This window comes from Pristis pectinata, chromosome 14 (genome assembly GCF_009764475.1).
Source record: "Pristis pectinata isolate sPriPec2 chromosome 14, sPriPec2.1.pri, whole genome shotgun sequence".
Taxonomy (NCBI): Eukaryota; Metazoa; Chordata; class Chondrichthyes; order Rhinopristiformes; family Pristidae; genus Pristis; species Pristis pectinata.
In genome coordinates, this window is record NC_067418.1 from 1,015,653 (window position 1) to 1,035,970 (window position 20,318).

The following is a 20,318-nucleotide window of genomic DNA, read 5'->3' on the forward strand; positions in this document are numbered from 1 at the left end:
CTGCACCCTGACTACACCCCGCATTGTACACAGAGCATCACCCAGTTGGGCCCCACTGCTAGGCAGAGTCCAGGGAGGGGATTCCAGAGCCAGGAAGGTGGAGCCATCCAACCCAGAACATGAGAATGCCATTGACATTCCAGGGCTGCTCCGCATTCCACAGCAGGGGCAGGTTAAGCAGCTTTAATCAATGATCAGTGCCTGCCTGGTGTTGCAGGGTGTGTGTTAATCAGCCCAGAGGCAGCAGTAAGCACTGCCGCTGCATCATGAAAGGGAAGTTGTAGCTGACAAATGTACTGCAGCTCTCTGAGGATGCAGAGAGCAGGGTGGATGAGAGGGGGACAGGCGAATGTGCTGAGTTCCAGAAGATAATCTGATAAGGTGCCACAGGTGAGATTTCTGTGGAGGTCCCAGGGGGTGTACCAGACCGGTGAGGGGAGCGTTACCAGAACGAGAGTTGGGGTAAATCAGTCATTGTCCGGTTGGCGGTTGGTAACTAGTCAGCCCAGTTTTGGCACTGGGGGCCCCTCCCCCCCACCCTAACACCCCTCTCTCCCTCCACCACCCTAACACCCCTCCCTCCCTCACATGGACTGCAGTGTGCACCGTCTACTAAACACACTGCAGTTACTCACACGAGCTACTCCCTCAGCACCCCCCAAACCCACCGCCTCTCCCACCCAGGACAAGGGCAGTAAGGGCACGGGGAACATCACCACCTCAAGGGCAACTCAGGAGAGGAAATAGATGCTGAAATTGGCAGCAAGAGCCTCACCCTGTGAATGAGTAAACGCCTGGTTTGCCCAAGGTTAGCAATGTGGATGGAGTGTGTAATCTTTAACCACTCGCCAGGGAACCTCAGGCAAACATTGTCCAGGCTGTTGAGGTAAACCATGGTTGTCATGGCATTAATTAACTGGAGTGGGGGGAGCGGAGAGTGTCACAGGGGTAGGGGAAGTACCCCAGGGATTTGGAGGGATGGGGGGGTGGTTGGGATACAGGCTCTGTCCCCAGGTGGGGGGGGGGGGTGGAGAGACGGACCAAGTACTGACAGGCCAGTTAGTGTGACTCTGTCGTTTACAGATTGGTCAAGGGAAGTTTGTGTCTGACCAATGGCTGAAGATCTCAAGGAGGAGCAGCGCACTGCAGTCGCTGTGGCCCACATGGAGCTCAGCAAGGCTACTGACAAAATCCCACACAGGAAACTGGTCCAAGAACAAAGCCCAGGGGACCCAAGAGAGATGGTTCAGGGGCAGGAAGCCCAGGGCAACAGTGCACTGGCAGTCTGTCCCCAGTGGGGTTCCACAGGACTCAGTACTCACTCCCTGTCCTGTACAAAGTGATCAGCGCCCCTGACATGGAGCTTCATTTGTCAGACCTTAGCTTTGTCCAAAGTCCACCATCGTTCAGCTCCCAGTCTCAAGGCCTGGAGGTTCCCCACCCTGCACCAGCAGCCTTGTCTTTCTCTCCAGATCACCCTCCCAACATCTGGCACGGGGCAAATGTAAACCCCCCGTTTCCCCGAGGGTGGTATTTAAATGAGAGCTGGCTCAGGGAGGGGAGCAGGAGCCCAGGGGTAGAGAGTGGTGGAGAGAGGATGGGCAGTTATGGGGTAGAACTGGCTACCCATTGAGTTTGGAACCAGAGTCCATCAGGGACCAGGCCAGTGGTTAACATGGAACAGGACAGCACAGGAACAGGCCCTTCGGCCCACCAGGTCTGTGCTGACCATGATGCCATATTAAGCTAAATCTATTGCCTGAACACGATCTACATCCCTCCGTTCCCTGACTGTTCAAGCGTCTGTCTAAATGTCTCTTAAACCCGTCTATTCTATCTGATCCCACCCTCTCCCCTGGCAGCCCGTTCCAGGCACCCACCACTCACTGTGTAAAAACACAACCTGCCTCCTAAATCTCCATTAAACTTTCCCCCTCTCACCATAAACCTGTGCCCTTCAGCATTTGACAGAGACTGTCTACTCTATCCGTGCTTCTCATAATTTTATAAACCTCTATCAGGTCTCCCCTCAGCCTCCACCACTGCAGAGGAAACACCCCAAGTTTGTCCAACCTCTCCTTGTAGCTCATACCCTCTAATCCAGGCAGCGTCCTGGTGAACCTCTTCTGCACCCTCTCCAAAGCCCCCAAACCCTTCCTGTAACAGGCCGACCAGAAATGCACATGGGGTAAAGACCATGTCGCCCACCCCCTGCACTGGCCCAGTGCCAGGGTCACAGAGCAGCCAGTGTCAGTCTGACGACAGGAAGACTCACTTCCTCCAGCCAAAGGAATTCCGAGCAAATAAACCCAGCGCCAGGGACACGGGAACCCAGGGACACAGGACACGGGAACCCGGGGACATGGGAACCAGTGCCAGGGACATGGGAAACCAGCGCAAGGGACATGGGAAACCAGCGCAAGGGACATGGGAACCCGAGGACACAGGACACAGGAACCCAGCACCAGGGACATGGGGCACAGGAACACCAAGCACAGAGGACACAGGAATGCCAAGGACACAGGAACACGGGACCAGACCGCTCACTGCAACGACTTCACCCCACACAACGGGCTCCCACCTCCTGATCCCACAGGTCAGGGTGAACAAACACAATCAAACCCACCCAACCCTCCCCTCCAGTCCTGACGGCACCCCTCACCTCGCAACCCCCACCCCCTCCCCCCCTCAGCAACCCCCCCCCCCATTACTGCAGCATGTCCCAGCCCCACCCTCTGACCAATCCCCAGCACCACACTGCAACCACCAATTCTCATCCTCAGCGCCACCCACAGAAAAATACTTCTGGTGGGGCGGGGTGGGGGGGGCGGAGCGGTGGTGGTGGGGAGTCAGTGGGGGTGGGGGGAGGGGGGGAGGGAGCCAGATTGCACAGAAAGGTCCCACGGCTCCAGGACGATCCCCCTGGTCTCCCGCGGACCCACGGAGGCCGATGGTGCTTGGGCCCGGTGGCTGCCAGCCCCAGCACCTCCTGGTGCAGAGGTTTCCAGAACATTCCATTTGGGTGAGGCGTGAGCTGTGGTGACGGTAGGGTGGGGGTTTCCACAGCTCGGAGCGAGGGAGTGCTGGGGGCTGCGATCGCGGTGGGCAGCGGGTCACACGTGGCGAGCAGGAGCTGGGACATCTCCTGGTGCCAGCTGTCACTGATCGTGGGCACCTCTCCCACTGCGGGGGGGGGGGGGGCTCGGAACACCAGGGAATCCCTGAGGTACAGCGGGGGGGAACAGAAGGGAGCGAGGGGAAGGGGGATGAAGAATGGGGAGAGGTTCTGGTTGTAGGCTGACAATTATAATTGTGGGTTCAAGACCCCTCTCCACGTAGGCAGTGGCTTCAGTGTAGTACTGGGGGAGGCGCAGTACTGAGAGAGGGTCACACTGGGGGAGGGCGTTACAGAGGGAGGGTCACACTGTAGGAGGGATGGACTGTCTTCGGTTCAACTGAAAGCCTCTTTTCCCTCAGGTCAATGAAGTGCAGCCAAGGGAGCTCCACTTGGTGGTGGGACAACGTTGATCTTCAGTTACCCACCGCTCATTAACTTTTGTGGGATCTTGCTGTGCACAATTTGGCTGCTACGGTTCCTACATTACAACTGTAACAGAGCTTCATTGCTGAAGAATGAGGTGACTGGCGGGAGGTTCTCCAGTTGGGCACATTAGCAAGAGACAGATGGGCCGAACAGCCCAGTCTGAAAACATTCGGGTGGATGAGTCCCTGGGGCCGGATGGGAAGTACTCTAGGTCATTGAGAGAGGCAAGAGGTGAAATTTCTGGGGCCTTAACCAAGAACTTTGTATCTTTGCGAGCCACAGGCGAGGTCCCGGAGGACTGGCGAGTAGCTAATGTTGTTCCTCTGTTCAAGAAGCAGAACAGGGATAATCCATGAAACTATAGACCAGTGGTGGGGAAACTAATGGAGGGGATTCTTAGTGGTAGGATTTATGAGCATTTGGAGAAGCACGGTCTAATTAGGGACAGTCAGCATGGCTTTGTGCGGGGCAGGTCGTGTCTTACTAACCTGATTGAGTTTCTTCACGAGGTGACGAGGGTGACTGATGAAGGTAGAGCTGTGGATGTTGCCTACATGGATTTTAGTAAGGTGTTTGACAAGGTCCCTCATGGGAGGCTCATCCAGAAAATTAGGATGCATGGGATCCACGGTGACTTGACTGATTGGATCCAAAATTGGCTTCCCCATAGAAGACAGGGTAGTGGTGGATGGGTCTTACTCTAGATGGAGGTCTGTGACTAGTGGTGTTCCCCAGGGATCTGTACTGGGGCTACTATTGCTTATCATAGATATAAATGTTTTGGATGAAAATATAGTAGGGCGGGTGAGTGAGTTTGCAGATGACACAGAAATTGGTGGCATTGTGGATTGCATTGAAGATTCCCAAAGGACACAGCGGGATACAGATCAGTTGCAGACGTAGGCAGAGAAGTGGCAGGTGGAGCTTAATCCAGGGAAATATAAGTTTCTGCACTTTGGGAGATCCAACATAAAGGGAGAGCACACAGGATTCTTAACAGTGTTGATGAGCAGAGGGATCTTGAGAGCCAAGTCCATAGCTCCTAAAAAGTGGCTACACAGGTTGATAGGCAGGTAAAGAGGGTGTACGGCATGCTTGCCTTTATTTGTTGAGGAATTGAGTTCAAGAGTCAGGAAGTTATGTTGCAGCTTTATAAAACTCTGGTTAGGCCACGTTTGGAGTATTGCATTCAGTTCTGGTCGCCCCATTACAGGAAGGATGTGGAGGCTTTGGAGAGGATGGCAGAAGATGCTGCTTGGTTTGGAGAACACATGCTATGAGGGGAGGTTGGTCAAGCTAGGGTCATTTTCACTGGATCAGGGGAGCTGAGGGGAGATCTGACAGGCCAACGAGATCAGACCTCAGACAATCAGTGTCACACCGACACCGAGGCAGGATGACAATCGACACTGGGAACCTCCCACAGTGTGACCCTCCCTCAGTGCGGCCCCTCCCACAGTGCGGCCCCCCCCACAGTACCACCCCCCCCACAGTACTGCCCCTCCCAGTGACCCTCCCACAGTACTGCCCCCCCCACAGTACTGCCCCCCCCAGTGACCCTCCCTCAGTACTGCCCCCCCCACAGTGTGACCCTCCCACAGTACTGCCCCTCCCACAGTACTGCCCCCCCCACAGTACTGCCCCTCCCAGTGACCCTCCCTCAGTACTGCCCCCCCCACAGTGTGACCCTCCCACAGTACTGCCCCTCCCTCAGTACCGCCCCCCCACAGTGTGACCCTCCCACAGTACTGCCCCTCCCACAGTGTGACCCTCCCACAGTACTGCCCCTCCCTCAGTACCGCCCCCCCACAGTGTGACCCTCCCACAGTACTGCCCCCCCCACAGTACTGCCCCTCCCAGTGACCCTCCCACAGTACCGCCCCCACCCACAGTACCGCCCCCACCCACAGTACTGCCCCCCCACAGTACTGCCCCTCACAGTGACCCTCCCTCAGTACTGCCCCCCCCACAGTGTGACCCTCCCACTGTACTGCCCCCCCCACAGTGTGTCTGCCCACACTACATCCCCAAGTTCCTGACATAACATACGCAGCCTCTGATCCACGAGTCGGCGAGGTTACTCAGGCACAGAGCAACACTAAACCTGTCCTTCTGCCTGTCGCTCGAGCCCAGGACTGTGTGGGTCGGCCCTCCCTCAGTGTTTGTTTGGGAGCTGTGCCGACAGTTTGTCGTCACCTGTTGCACAGAGAGCCATCTCTCTGCTGTAGCCGGTTGTTTACAGGGACTCTCTGCCAGTTCTGGGGCAGGTCACTGCGCAGCAGATGCTGTGTTTGGCCACGGGAGAGGCACTAGGGACCTTGTGGGGTGCAGCTGGGGCTGTTTGAGTTCAGCTGTGTGAGGTGGCTGCTGACGCACACACGGCAGCTCACACACAAGCAAAGGCTGGTTCAGAGCGGCTACTGCACACTGTTCTGTCAGTGAGTGAGTGAGCACAACCCTGCATCCTGCAACACAGAGGGTGACCTTCCAAAGCAACCGCTCCCTCTCGTTGCAATGGGCTCACTGGTTAAAGAGAAAAGGACAGGGGTGGATGGGAGGAGGAGCAGAAATCCTCACACAGGAACATCCGGTTCCACCATCCAGTGCCAATCTGAACCAATACCATCCACCTGCACAGGGTCCACATCCCTCCCTTCCTGCCTGTTCATGAGTCTGTCTACATGTCCCTTAAACACCACTACTGTATCTGCCTCCATCACCTCCCCAGCAGCCCGTTCTAGGCACCCACCACTCTGTAAAAACTTGCCCCTCACATCTCCTTTAATCTCTCCCCTCTCACCTTAAACCCATGCCCTCTAGTATTTCACATTTATCCTTTCTGTGCCTCTCATAATTTTATAAACTTTTTTTTAAAAATCAGGTCTCCCCTCAGCCTCTGCCACTCCAGAGAAAACAACCCAAGTTTGTCCAACCTCTCCTTACAGCTCATGCCCTCTAATCCAGGCAGCATCCTGGTGAACCTCCTCTGCACCCTCTCCAAAGCCCCCACATCCTTCCTGTAACGTGGCGACCAGAACTGAATGCAATACTCCGTGCGGCAACACAACTTCCCCGATTTATTGAGATCGGTCACCCAATCCACACTCCCACTTTTCCCCAAATCCCTGAAAACTTGGTTTACAGACTGCCGACCTCAGCCTTGAACCCAAGAACTGAACCCTGGATTGGGGCTCGACCCACAGTCCCCAACTGTGTGGGTGTCAGAGTGTTCCTGCATGTTTTCAGACTCTGCCCCTGGTCCCAGACTCCCTGACCAGCAGACAGACGTTCTTTCTCACCATCCCTTCTCACCGTCCCATCACTCTCTCCGTATCTCCACAATTTTTATCAGTCACCCCTTAACCTTCCAAATTGCAGTGAACCCCAGAGGCGCCGTACTAGCGAGGGGGAGAGCAGCCCATCAGCGACCCCCAGTTGCCCTCCGCTCTCTGTTCACTCCAGCAGCTGCAACCTTCACCAACAGCCTCCTGTGGGCAACTCAACGAAATGCCTTCCAGATGTCCACAGAAATAACACCCACACACAGCGCTGTCCACTGCTCGTCATCTCCTCTGCACCAGCCCTGTACTGATCCACACCCACACTTACCCACATGTTGAAAACATTCAACGAGCTTGGTCTAGCTCCTCAGTTATAAACTCCACACAACTTTCCAACAAGGCAACCTATTTCTGAGCAGTTCCCAGCCAGCCTCACCTTCCCCATGCAGCAGGACACGTGTACAAACTTACAGTCTGAAGGAGTTATTCCTGAATGATGGAACTTTGAAAGTTACAATATCTGCAATGTTTGTACCCAGTTCCTTCCAACCCCTGCCGCTGGGAACCAGCTCCCCCCGGGTACACATCACACTTCAGTCCCACTATATTCCTCATTACGTTCATGTCAGCAAGTCCCTGTTCCCGATTCAGGATTTCGGGAACATTACCACTTCCTTCCTGCAAAGGGCCCATTCCACATTGTACGTAGACATATGAAAGCCAGGTCATTGTCCCCGTTGGGGGATAGTTGCACACTGCCAACCACATTCGCATTCTGAATAATGTCACAAAAACACTGCGGATTTTGTAACACCTTCCACACTCCCCTTCCGTTGCTCAGGCCCTCTCTGCTGTCAGTATTTATATGGTCCACACACGGGGGTCTGTGCGAGCTTCAGCCTTTCTGTCTGCTCTGCCTTTCCCTTTGACATTGATACTTCACCATCGCCAGGGTTCCTCTAACAAGTGGAGCTCCTGTCTTCCAGGAGTGGAACCAGCTCGGCGTCACTGTGAGCTCTCTCCAACACCTCCCACCACTCCATGTGCTTCTGCCCAATCCACAGGACAGCCTGTGATGGACAGCACTGAGTCAACGAAGGCCACAGGCAGACACAGGGACACTCAGCAAGTCCCAGTGTCCAGGAAAAACAGAGTGAGTTTTCCAGGTCAACGATCTTTCATTAGGATTGGAAACGTTTGGTGATAAAACTTCCCCATCCCAAAACATTAGCTCTGTTTCTTGCTCCAAAGATGCTGCCTGACCTGCTAAACATCTCCAGCAAGTTCTGTTTTTGTTTCACCTTATTGTCTGCCTGCACTGTACTTTCTCTGTAGCTGTGACACTTTATTCTGCATTGTTACTGGTTTCCCTTGTATTACCTCGATGCACTGATGTAATTAAATGATCTGTATGGATGCCTGCAAAACACAGTCTTTCACTGTTCCTCGGTGCACATGACAAATAATCAACCAATTCACCAAATTCCCACATTTGCAGTTTGTTGCTTTGGGTCTGGAACTTTAGCGACTGCTTCACATTTCTCCTTTTCAAACACTTGATATTATAGTTGCTGTTTGACAAATCCTGACACGTTGATGGGCTAAATCCGGTTCATTATTTGTTACTGAATAGAAAATGGTTCACTCCCTCATTAGTTCTGGGACATCCCGTTACAGAAAACCATCACAACCACACTCCACAAATTCACTGCCTTCCAGACACGAGTTCTTAATTATTCCCCAATCCATAAGATGAACTCTTAACCTCACAATCTACCTCATTGTGGCCCTTGCACCTTATTGTCTGCCTGCACTGCACTTTCTCTGTAACTGTAACACTTTATTCTGCATTCTGTTATTGTTTTCCCCTGTACTACCTCAATGCACTGGTGTGATGAAATGATCTATAAGTTTTCCACTGTATCTCGGTACAATTGACAATAATAAACCAACCACTTTATGAATGTTAAAGCCTCCGTTAAAATCACAAACAGAAAATGCTAGCAAAGACCTGAAACAGGCGCGGTTTCTCTCACCACAGATGGCATTTTCTGTTCACATTTCAGATTTCCAGCATCTGCACTTTTGTTGATTTCCATTAATCACCCCGCTTATACCGACCTCTGAATTCATTCTCCCACATTACAGCAGTTGCTGGCACACAATTCCCACTGGAGACTTGTGTTTTCTGTTCCAATAATTCCCACCCATTTGAGGGATATGGGCCACATGGGGCTAGCTTAGATTAGAACCTTGGTCAGCACAGAGAGGATGGACAGGCTGGGACCTTTCATAGAACATAGAACACTACAGCACAGTACAGGCCCTTCAGCCCACAATGTTGTGCCAACATTTTATCCTGCTCTAAGACCCATCTAGCCCTTCCCTCCCACATAGCCCCCCATTTCTCTATCATTCATGTGTCTATCTAAGAGTCTCTTAAATGTCCCTAATGTATCTGCCCCCACAACCTCCGCCGGCAGTGTGTTCCATGCACCCACCGCTCTCTGTGTAAAAATCTTACCCCTGACATCCCCCTTATACCTTCCTCCAATCACCTTAAAATTATGTCCCCTCGTGTTAGCCATTTTCGCCCTGGGAAAAAGTCTCTGACTGTCCATGCGATCTATGCCTCTTATCATCTTGTACACCTCTATCAAGTCTCCTCTCATCCTCCTCTCCAAAGAGAAAAACCCTAGCTCACTCAACCAATTCTCATAAGACATGCTCTCCAATCCAGGCAACATCCTGGTAAATCTCCTCTGCACCCTCTCTGAAGTTTCCACATCCTTCCTATGATGAGGCGACCAGAACTGAACACAATACTCCAAGTATGGTCTAACCAGAGTTCTATAGAGCTGCAACATTACCTCACAGCTCTTGAACTCAATACCCTGACTAATGAAGGCCAACACACCATACGCCTTCTTAACAACCCAATTGACCTGTGCAGCAATGGACGTGAACCCCAAGATCCCTCTGTTCCTCCTCACTGATGAGAGTCCTGCCATTAACCTTGTATTCTGCCTTCAAATTTGATCTCCCCAAGTGTATCACTTCACACTTTTCCAGGCTGAACTCCATCTGCCACTTCTCAGCCCAGCTCTGCATCCTATCAATATCCTGTTGTAATCTACAGCAACTTTCTACACTATCCACAACACCACCAACCTCTGTATCGTCAGCAAACTTACTAACCCACCCTTCCACATCCTCATCCAAGTCATTTATAAAAATCACTAAAAGCAGGGGCCCCAGAACAGATCCCTGATGAGCGCCACTGGTCACCCAACCTCCAGGCAGAATACGCTCCATCTACCACCACCTTCTGTCTTCTATGGGCGAACAAATTCTGAATCCACTCAGCCAAGTTTCCCTGGATCCCATGCCTCCTGACTTTCTGAGTAAGCTTTCCATGAGGAACCTTATCAAACACCTTACTAAAATCCACGTACACCACATCCACTGCTCTACCTTCATCAATGTGCTTTGTCACATCCTCAAAGAATTCAATCAGGCTCGTGGGGCACAACCTGCCCCTCACAAAGCCATGCTGACTGTCCCTAATCAGACTATGCTTCTCCAGATGATAAGATACCTTTATTAGTCACATGTACATCGAAACACAAATACTGTCGCTAAGAATCTTCTCCAGTAATTTGCCCACCACTGAAGTAAGACTCACTGGTCTGTAATTCCCAGGGTTATCTCTACTCCCTTTCTTGAACAAAGGAACAACATTTGCCAATCATCTGGCACTACTCCTGTGGCCAGTGAGGATGCAAAAATCATCACCAAAGGCACAGCAATCTCTTCCCTCACTTCCCGTAATAACCTTGGATATATCCCGTCCGGCCCCATCGACTTCCCCTGGAGTGGAGGGGGGACCTTATGGAGGTTTATAAAATCACGAGGGGCACAGATACGGTACATGATCACAGTCCTTTTCCTGGGGTAGGGGAGTCTAAAACTAAAGGACACAGATTTAAGGTAGAGGGAAAAGATTTAAAGGGGACCCGAGGGGCGACGTTTTCACCCAGAGGATGGTGGGTGTGTGGAACGAGCTGTCAGTGCTGGAGGCGGGTACAATTACAGCACTTAACCGACACTCGGACGGGTAGATGGACAGGAAAGATTGAGAGGGACATGGGCCAACCGCGGGCATGAGACTGGCTCAGGAAGGCGCCTCGGTTGGGATGGAGGAATCGGGCCGAAGGGCCTGTTTGTGTGCCTTCCCCATGCTCGGGGTAAGCCGGGACATTCCCTGCGCTGACCCTGGGCTCAGTGACAGGCACGGTCTCCACCCCGAGCTTCCCCGCACAGTCAGCTGGACCTGTCCCCATGCATCCGGAGCACCTTCCTCTCACCACCCCCACACCCCACACCCCACACCCAGCCTCCCCCCCCAAGCACCCCTGTCCCCATGTATCAGGAGCACCCCCACACCCCCCAACACCCAGCCCCTCCCCTGACACCCAGCCCCCCAACACCCCTCCCCACCCCACCGTCCCCAACACCCCCAGCCCCCCTCCCCTGCCTACCCCACCCTCCTCCTCACCACCCCCAGCCCCTCCCCCTCCTCCTCCTCCTCCTCCTCCTCCTCCACCCCACCCCCCCTCCTCCTCCTCCTCCTCACCCCCCCTCCTCCTCCTCCTCCTCACCCCCCCTCGTCCTCACCACCCCGCTCACCCCCCCTCCTCCTCCTCCTCCTCCTCGCCCCACCCCCCCCTCCTCCTCCTCCTCCTCCCCACCCCACCCCCCCTCCTCCTCCCCACCCCACCCCCCCGCCTCCTCCTCCTCCTCCCCCCCCCGCCGTGTTTCCGTGACCCTTCGCTTCCTTCAGTCTATCGGCGGATCCCGGTCCCCCCCCCCCGTCCCCCGGGACCGGCCGCAGGGGGAGCCCGGGCTCCGGACCCGGGCCGGAGTTTTCGGCCGGGACAAAGTTTCCCCGGAGGGCGGCCGGTCGGTGCCGGTCCCCGGGGCCCGGACACTCACCGTGACTCGGCGCCGCTCCCGGTCCCGGCTCCTGCTCCCCGCTCCCGGCGGTGATCGGTGCTCGCTCCCGGCTCCCGGTCCCGGCGGAGACGCGCTCGGTGCTCGCTCCCGGCTCCCGGTCCCGGCGGAGACGCGCTCGGTGCTCGCTCCCGGCTCCCGGTCCCGCCGCTCCCTCCGCCCGCGATCCTCCGGCTCCCAGCGACCGCGCCCGGACCAGGTGTGGGCGGAGCCGGAGCCGGAACACTGCCCCCGGGGGGCGGGCACCGGGCAACGGGCGACGTCACCGCTACAGGTGGGGCCACGGCACAGGTACAGGTAACCGGGTACAGGTACAGGAAATGGGGTACAGGTGGTACAGGTAACTGGGTACAGGTGGTTGGGATACAGGTGGTAGAGGTACAGGTAACTGGGTACAAGTGATATAGGCAAAGGGTACAGCTAATACAGGTACAGGTGGTACAGGTAACTGGATACAGGTGGTACAAGTACAGCTGTTATAGGTAACTGGGTACAGGTGGTACAGGTAACTGGATACAGGTGGTACAAGTAACTGGGTACAGGTGGTACAGGTACAGCTGTTATAGGTAACTGGGTACAGCTGTTATAGGTAACTGGGTACAGCTGGTACAGGTAACTGGATACAGGTGGTACAAGTAACTGGGTACAGGTGGTACAGGTACAGATGGTACAGGTAGTACGTGGTGATATGGGCAGGACAGCTACAGGTACAGACAGTACAGTACAGGTACTACAAGTATAGACAGTACAGGTGGCTGTGAGCCAGTCAGGAAGCAGTACCACACTTCCTGGGTGAGGCTGCAGCTCAGCTCGCGTCAATGTTGTGAGTCACGGAATGAGCCGGCACCAGGAACAGTCCTGGTAACCGAGGGGAACCCCGGGATTCCTGTTTAGGTCCACACAGCCTCATATCGATCCCACAGGCAACTCGGACCAGGTGGTCCCTGCCAGCTCCCTCACATTACCCCATTCACACCCACCAGAGGCAACACTCAGCCTCCGTCAGAAAGTTCTGGAAAGAAGGCCCTCCACTGAGGGAGGGTCACACTGTGGGAGGGGTGGTACTGAGGGAGGGTCACACTGTGGGAGGGGTGGTACTGAGGGAGGGTCACACTGTGGATGTAAGTGTCTGTGCGTATATGACTTTATGCAAGAGAACATTACAGGCTGCAGGGCTGGAGGAGCTCACACCCTGCCCTGCCCAGCCCCGGCTCCACTTCCCCAGCTAATACCTGGAGGTTTATTAAACATGAGAAGTTCTGGCTGTATGCAAGGTCTGGGCAGGTCCCATGGTAAACTACTGGGGAATAAAGCTGCCCCTACCCTGTGGCTGAGGATTGTTGGTGAGTGAGTTGGTGGGAGGATTGCCAACAGCCACTGTCCCGGTTACAGTTATACACTGTACAGTGACAGCTCTGATAGCTGACAGCACAAAGGTCATAAAGTCCGAATAAACATTTCCGACTTTAAAAGATAATTCATCCCCAGGGCATAACAGTCGCTCAGTGTGAGCTGTGCCCTGGAAACCATGAGCCAGCTGCTGTTCCAGCTGCATTGTGTTCTCCTGTGTGGGAGGCTGCAGTCTCTCCCGGCCAAAACTGGGCAGGCATGGTAGTGTAGCGGTCAGTATAACGCTATTACAGCGCCAGCAACCCAGGTTCAATTCCGGCCGCTGTCTGTAAGGAGTTTGTATGTTCTCCCCGTGTCTGCGTGGGTTTCCTCCGGGTGCTCCGGTTTCCTCCCACATTCCAAAGACGTACAGGTTAGGAAGTTGTGGGTATGCTATGTTGGCGCCAGAAGTGTGGCGACACTTGCGGGCTGCCCCCAGAACACTCTACGCAAAAGATGCATTTCACTGTGTGTTTTGACGTACATGTGACTAATGAAGAAATCTTGTCTTATCATCAGCCCAGCAGGACACAGAGCCAGGGTGAGATCAGTGAGGAAGGTGCTGGGGAAACGTGGGCAGGGAAAGTCGAGGAGTTCCGCCAACTCATGAAGGGGAAGAGGGTCAGGAAGCAAGGAGGGGGCATTTTGGGAACCGAAATGGCAGCCAGTGTGGAGGTGGCAAACGTGGTGTTCGGAATCGATTGGCATCCACCTTCACCAAAGAGCAGGCGTTGCAGGGGACAGACTACATCGTGCAGAGGGGTCCAGTGAGAGGATAAGTTACCGGGCCCAAATGAGATGTGTCCCGGGACCTTGAAGCAAACGATGAGTGCAGGCTGTTGGACCACTGGAGTGGTGCTGGGAGGGGGGGGGGTGGTGTGAGGCAGAAGCCCTTGGTACCTGGATGAGACGGGGTGTGTGGACTCACAGGCTGAGGGCTGGGAGGTGGGATTCCCCTAAACTCCAGTTGTTCCAGGCTCAGCCTTCCATACTGGGCTCCCCCGCAGAGATGCAGGCCCTGAGGTGACGCCGCGGAGACACCACACAGACTGGGGAGCACGGGCACCTCCTGTGTTCAATGCAGGCAGTGACCCTGGGCTCCAGTGCCACCCACTCCAACCACATCTCTCGGCCTTTGACCTCCCACAATCAGAATCCCCCAGTCAAGCCCTACGTAACTTAGTCCTAGAGCAATACAGCACGGATTCAGGCCCTTCAGCCCTACCAGTCCATGCCGACCACGGTGATCACCCAGCTAGTCCCAATTTCCTGCGTTCGGCCCATATCCCTCCAAGCCCCGCCCCTCCATGTACCTATCCAAGTGCTGCTTAAATGATCCTGTTGTTCCTGCCTCACCCACTTCCTCTGGCAGCTCGTTCCACACACTCACCACCCTCTGCGTGAAAAAGTTGCCCCTCAGGTCCCTTTTAAATCTTTCCCCTCTCACCCTAAACCTGTGCCCCATAGTTTTGGACTCCCCTACCATGGGGAACAGACTGTTACCGTCCACCTTATCTATGCCTCTCATAATGTTAAACATTTCTTTAAGGTGGCCCCTCATTCTCCTACGTTCCAAGGAATAAAGACCCAGCCTGCCCAATGTCTCCCTGTAACTCAGGCCCTCGAGTCCTGGCAACATCCTCGTAAATCTTCTCTGCACTCTTTCCAGCTTAACCACATCTTTCCCGTAACAGGGTGACCAAAACTGTGCACAGTGCTCCAAGTGCAGCCTCACCAACGACTTATACAACTGCAACATAATGTCCCAACTCCTGTACTCAGTGCCCTGACTGATGAAGGCCAGCGTGCCAAATACCTTCACCACCCTGTCTACCTGTGATGCCGCTTTCAACGAACTATGCACTTGAACTCCTAGGTCCCTCTGTTCCATTACATTCCCTAGTGCCCCACCATTGAGGGCAGGTGCGGTAGTGTAGCGGTTAGTGTAACGCTTCACAGCACCAGCGACCGGGGTTCAATTCCGGCCGCTGTCTATAAGGAGTTTGTGCCTTCTCCCTGTGTCTACGTGGGTTTCCTCCGGGTGCTCCGGTTTCCTCCCACATTCCAAAGACATACGGGTTAGGAAGCTGTGGGCATGCTATGTTGGTGTCGGAAGCGTGGCGACACTTGTGGGTTACCCCCAGAACACTCTACACAAATGGTGCATTTCACCGTGTGTTTCGATGTACATGTGACATAAAGATATTGTATCATATCATATCTTCACAGTAGAAGTCCTACGCTGGTTTGACTTTCCAAATGCATCATCTCACACTTATCTATATTGAAAACTACTCCTCAGCCCACTTCGCTGACTGATCAAGATCCCCCTGTATCTATGATGACCTTCTTCATCATCAACACCTCCTAATTTTGCGTCATTCACAGACTTACTGATCAGGCCTTGGGCATTCGTATCCAAACCATTGATATAAATAATGAATAACACGAACACAGACCCCTGCGGCGCACCACTGGTCACTGGCCTCCAGTCCGAGAAACAACCTTCAACCACCAACCTCTGCTTCCCACCTCTGAGCCAATGTTGAATCCGTCTAACTAGTTCTCCCTGGATTCCACAGGACCTAACTGGCCAGGATGTTCACTAGTGCTACTCGGGAGGGTTTAAACTAGTTTGGCAGGGGGATGGGAACCAGAGCACCGGGTCAGAAAGTGGAGGGATTGAGTGGGAGGTAGATGTCAGGGCCAGTAAACACAGGCAGGAGCAAAGTAACAGACACGATGGGACGGGCACTTTGAAGTGGGTGTATTTGAATGCTGGGGTATTATGAACTTAGATGAGTGATGAACTTAGAGCATGGATCAGTACAGGGAACTGTGATGTTGTGGCCATTACAGAGACTTGGCTGAGAGAGGGACAGGAATGGGTGCTTAATGCTCCAGGGTTTCGACGGTTTAGAAAAGATTGGGGGGGTGGGGGGGGGGAGTTGCTCTGCTAATCAGGGACAATATCACAGCTGCACTCAGAGGGGACATAGTGGGCTTGTCCACAGAGTCTATATGGGTAGAACTCAAAAATAAGAAAGGTGCACTCACTCTGATGGGATTATACTACAGACCCCCCGATAGCCACCAGGACATTGAGGAACAGATATGCAGGCAGATTAGGGAAAGGTATAAAACTAATGGGGTTGTTGGTGTGGGGGACTTCAACTTCCCCAATATAAACTGGGACCTCCTTAGTGCAAGAGGTTTAGTCGGGGCAGAATTTGTTAGGTGCATCCAGGAGGGTTTCTGAAATCAATATATCGATAGTCCAACAAGAGGAGGGGCTGTGCTGAACCTGGTGTTGGGTAACGAGCCTGGCCGGGTGACCGACCTTTCAGTGGGAGAACAGTCAGGGCACAGTGACCACAACTCCTTAAGGTAGCTATAGATAAGAATAAGTATGGACCTTGTGGGAGAGTATTAAATTGGAGCAGGGCAAATTATGGGAGCATTAGGCAGGAACTGGGGAGAGTTAATTGGGAACAGCTGTTTTTGGGCAAGTCCACATCTGACCTGTGGAGGGTGTTTAAAGACCAACTGCACAGAGTACAGGACAGGACAGGGATGTTCCAGTAAGAAGGTAGGACAAGGATGGCAGGGGAAGGGAACCTTGGATGTCGAGAGAGGTGGTGAATTTAGTCAAGAAGAAAAAGGAAAGTATGTAAGGTTTAAGAAGCTAAAATCAAACTGAGCCCTTGAGGATTAGAAAGAAGCCAGAAAAGAACTCGAGGGGAACTAGAAGAGCCAGGAGGGACCATGAAAAATCCTTGGCAAGTAGGATTAAAGAGAATCCTAAAGCATTCTATACATCAAGAGGAAGAGGATAACCAGGGAGAGGGTAGGACCTCTTAGGGATGAAGGAGGGAACATGTGCCTGGAGGTGGAAGATGTGGGTGAGGTCCTAAATGAGTAATTTACATCAGTATTTACCAAGGAGAAGGATGTGGAGGATGGGGAGATCAGTGTGGAGCGCGCTAACGTGCTGGGGCATTTCGAGGTAACGAAGGAGGTAGTGCTGGGTCTCTTAAAGAACATTCAGGGTAGATAGGGTGATGAGAAAGGCATGTGGCACGCCTGCCTTCATTGGTCAGGGCACTGAGTACAAGAGACGCATAAAATGTTAGTGAGACCACACTTGGAGTACTGTGTGCAGTTCTGGTCACCTCACTACAGGAAGGGTGTGATTAATACCGAGGGCGCAGAAAAGATCCACGAGGATGCTGCCAGGACTGGAGGGTTTGAGTTACAAGGAGACTGGGTAGGCTGGGACTGCTGGAGCGTAGGAGGCTGAGGGGTGACTTTATCGAGGTTTATAACGTCATGAGGGCCGTAGATAATGTGGACGGTTACAGTCTTTTCCCCAGGGTCGGGGAGTCTAAAACCAGAGGGTTTAAGGTGAGAAAATTTAAATGGGACCCAAGGGGCAGGTTTTTCACTCAGAGGGTGGTGGGTGTGTGGAACGAGCTGCCAGAGGTAGAGGCGGGTACAGTTACAACACTTAAAAGGTATTCAGACAGATATGTGGATATGAAAGGTTTAGAGGGATTTGGGCCAATCACGGGGAAGTGGGACTAGCTCAGGAAGACACGTTGGTCGGCACGGACGAGTTGGGCTGAAGGGCCTGCTTCTGTTCAGTACGATCTATGACTCTCTATGGGTCCGTTTGCTGTCCTGGGGCAGGGTCTGTAAGCTGCAGGGCAGTGAAATCACCTGCCCCTGAGAGCGGAGGATGGGGTGTGGGGGTGGGTGGGTGGGTGAGGCTGAGTCAGGGAATGTGTTCAAAGTGAAGGCTGACAGACAAACTGGAGGAGTTGGAGGCTGAGGAGAGGCTCGGATTGGATCAGCTACAAGACCACAAGGAGTAGGAGCCAGCCATTCGGCCCCTCAATCCTGTTCTGCCATTCAGTAGATCAGGGCTGACATCAGTTCGACATCAGTTCTGCATCAGTGCCACTTCCCTGCACTAACTCCATCTCCCTCCATGTCCTCGTGATCCAGGTCCTTCTGTATAGAATGAACAAAATGATGGCCTCCCCACTCCTCTCAGGTCGAGGATTTCAAAGGTCCACCCCTGCTAGGTGAAGACCTCACTAAGGGCTGAATGGCCTCATCCTGCTTATGTTACCCCCCCCCCCCCCCCCACCGTCCACCGGACCGTGCCCTACACACCAACAGGGCCAGGAGGAGGTCACAGCCCCTCGAGTCTGGTCCCTCGTTCAATGAGATCACGGCCGATCTGACTGCTCAGTCCCACTACCCCTGGCAATCTTTCACCCCCCGTGTCAAGAATTGACCCACCTCTGCCATAAATACATTGGAAGCCTCAGCTTCTACCCCTCCTCAAAGCCCCATAAAATCAGTTGATGGCAGATGGTGTTGGGACATTAAGCAATGATCCATCCCGGGGCTGTGAGGAGGAAGGGGACAACTAATTGAATCAGAATCAGGTTTATTATCACTGACTTGTGAAGTGAAATGTGTTGTTTTGTGGCAGGCGTACGGTGCAGGACATGGAATCACTATAAATTACAAAATAAATAATGAGTGCAAAGTAAAGGAATAACGATGTAGTGTTCACGGACCGTTCAGAAATCTGATGGCGGAGGGGAAGAAGCTGTTCCTGAATCATTGAGTGTGGGTCTTCAGGCTCCTGTACCTCCTCCCTGATGGTAGTAATGAGAAGAGGGCATGTCCCGGGTGGTGAGGGTCCTTAGTGATGGATGCCGCCTTCTTGAGGCACCGCTTCTTGAAGATGTCCTCGATGGTGGGGAGGGTTGTGCCCATGATGGAGCTGGCTGTCTACAACCCTCTGCAGCCTCTTGCGATCCTGTGCATTGGAGCCTCTATACCCAGTGGTCCATTCTGGAAACCTGCTGCTTCCCAGGGACAGGGCATTCAGGAACAGGCACAGCTCCCGATCCGTGCTTCCTGCTGTGTTGCTGTATCCAGGGGAGCAGGGGCTTCCCACGGGAAGCTGGAGAAACAATGGAAGAGAGAAGGGTTACTGGGTGTTGGGGGGAGAGCAGGGAGTCAGACAAATTGGCGAGATCGCCCACAGGGCTGGCACAGAGTCAATTGGCTGAATGGCCTCCTTCTACTTCTTGAAGAGCTTTCCTGGTGGAAGCTGCAGGTGGTGGTGCAGCCCTTGTCCGGAGTGGTGGAGGTGGGGGTTTGGGAGGTGCTGTCGGAGTAGCCTGGGTCAGTAACTGCGGTGCATTCTGTAGGTGGTCCACACTGCAGCTGGTGGTGGAGTGAGGGAGTGTTCAGGGGGCTGGACGGGGGACTATCGAGCAGCTGGTTTGTCCTGGGCGCCCAGGTGAGGGGATTGTTTCACTCGTTAGGCTGTGTGTGGTCAGAATGTTGGGAACCGGTCACTTGGAACCCAAAGACACAGGAGACAGAAAGATCTGACCATCGAAAACTTGCAGAGGCCAGAGGCTACAGTCACTGGAATCTGGAGCAATAATATCTGCTGGAGGAACAATGGGTCAAGCAGCGTCTGTGGGGGGAGAGGGATGGTCGACGTTTCGGGTCGAAACCTGCATCAGAACTGGAAATCAAAGAACTGCAGATGCTGGAAACCTGAGATCGAAACAGCAGGTCAGTCAGCGTCTGTGTGGAGAGGAACCGGATTAATGTTCTAGGTTGAGGACTCTTGGTTCTGAAGAAGGATCTCTGGAATGTTAACCCTGGTTCTCTCTCCACAGACCCTGTCTGACCTGCTGAGTGTTTCTGGCACTTTCTGCTGGTACTTCATGAGCACCCATCTCGGTTCCGCAAATTTCTCTTTACTCTTCGAGGTTTACCTCACAGCACCGTGATTCCCAACCCACCACCTCCTGCAAACTGTGAAGGAACTAATTAAATATCTCGCCAACTAGAGATTGGTGAAATCAGCAGGGAAGGAGGAAAATCCACCCCACAGTGTGCAACGAGAATAAACCAACACCAACCGGCTGCCTGCAGCTCCACCCAGAACATACCTACACACCCCGAAACCCAACAGCAGTTCCTTAACAATACTTTGCGTGTGTGCGTGCGTGCGTGCGTGTGTGTGTGCGTGTGTGTGTGCATGTGTGTGT

At 53.5% G+C, this 20,318-nt stretch overlaps 1 protein-coding gene across 4 annotated transcripts in view; it reads right to left on the minus strand.

Annotated features, from left to right (window-relative positions):
- The window catches only part of rassf7a (Ras association domain family member 7a), a 28,281-nt gene extending 16,336 nt beyond the window's left edge, over positions 1-11,945 (minus strand). For 3 of the 4 annotated variants that reach the window (XR_007957437.1, XM_052029359.1, XM_052029357.1), the window contains exon 1: positions 11,821-11,945. The gene's annotated coding sequence lies outside the window, so the exon portion shown is untranslated. Of the gene's footprint in view, positions 1-5,593; positions 5,652-11,820 lie in introns of those variants that run through there. The other variant, XM_052029358.1, reaches the window with a different exon arrangement.
- Between the last annotated feature and the right edge of the window lie 8,373 nt (positions 11,946-20,318).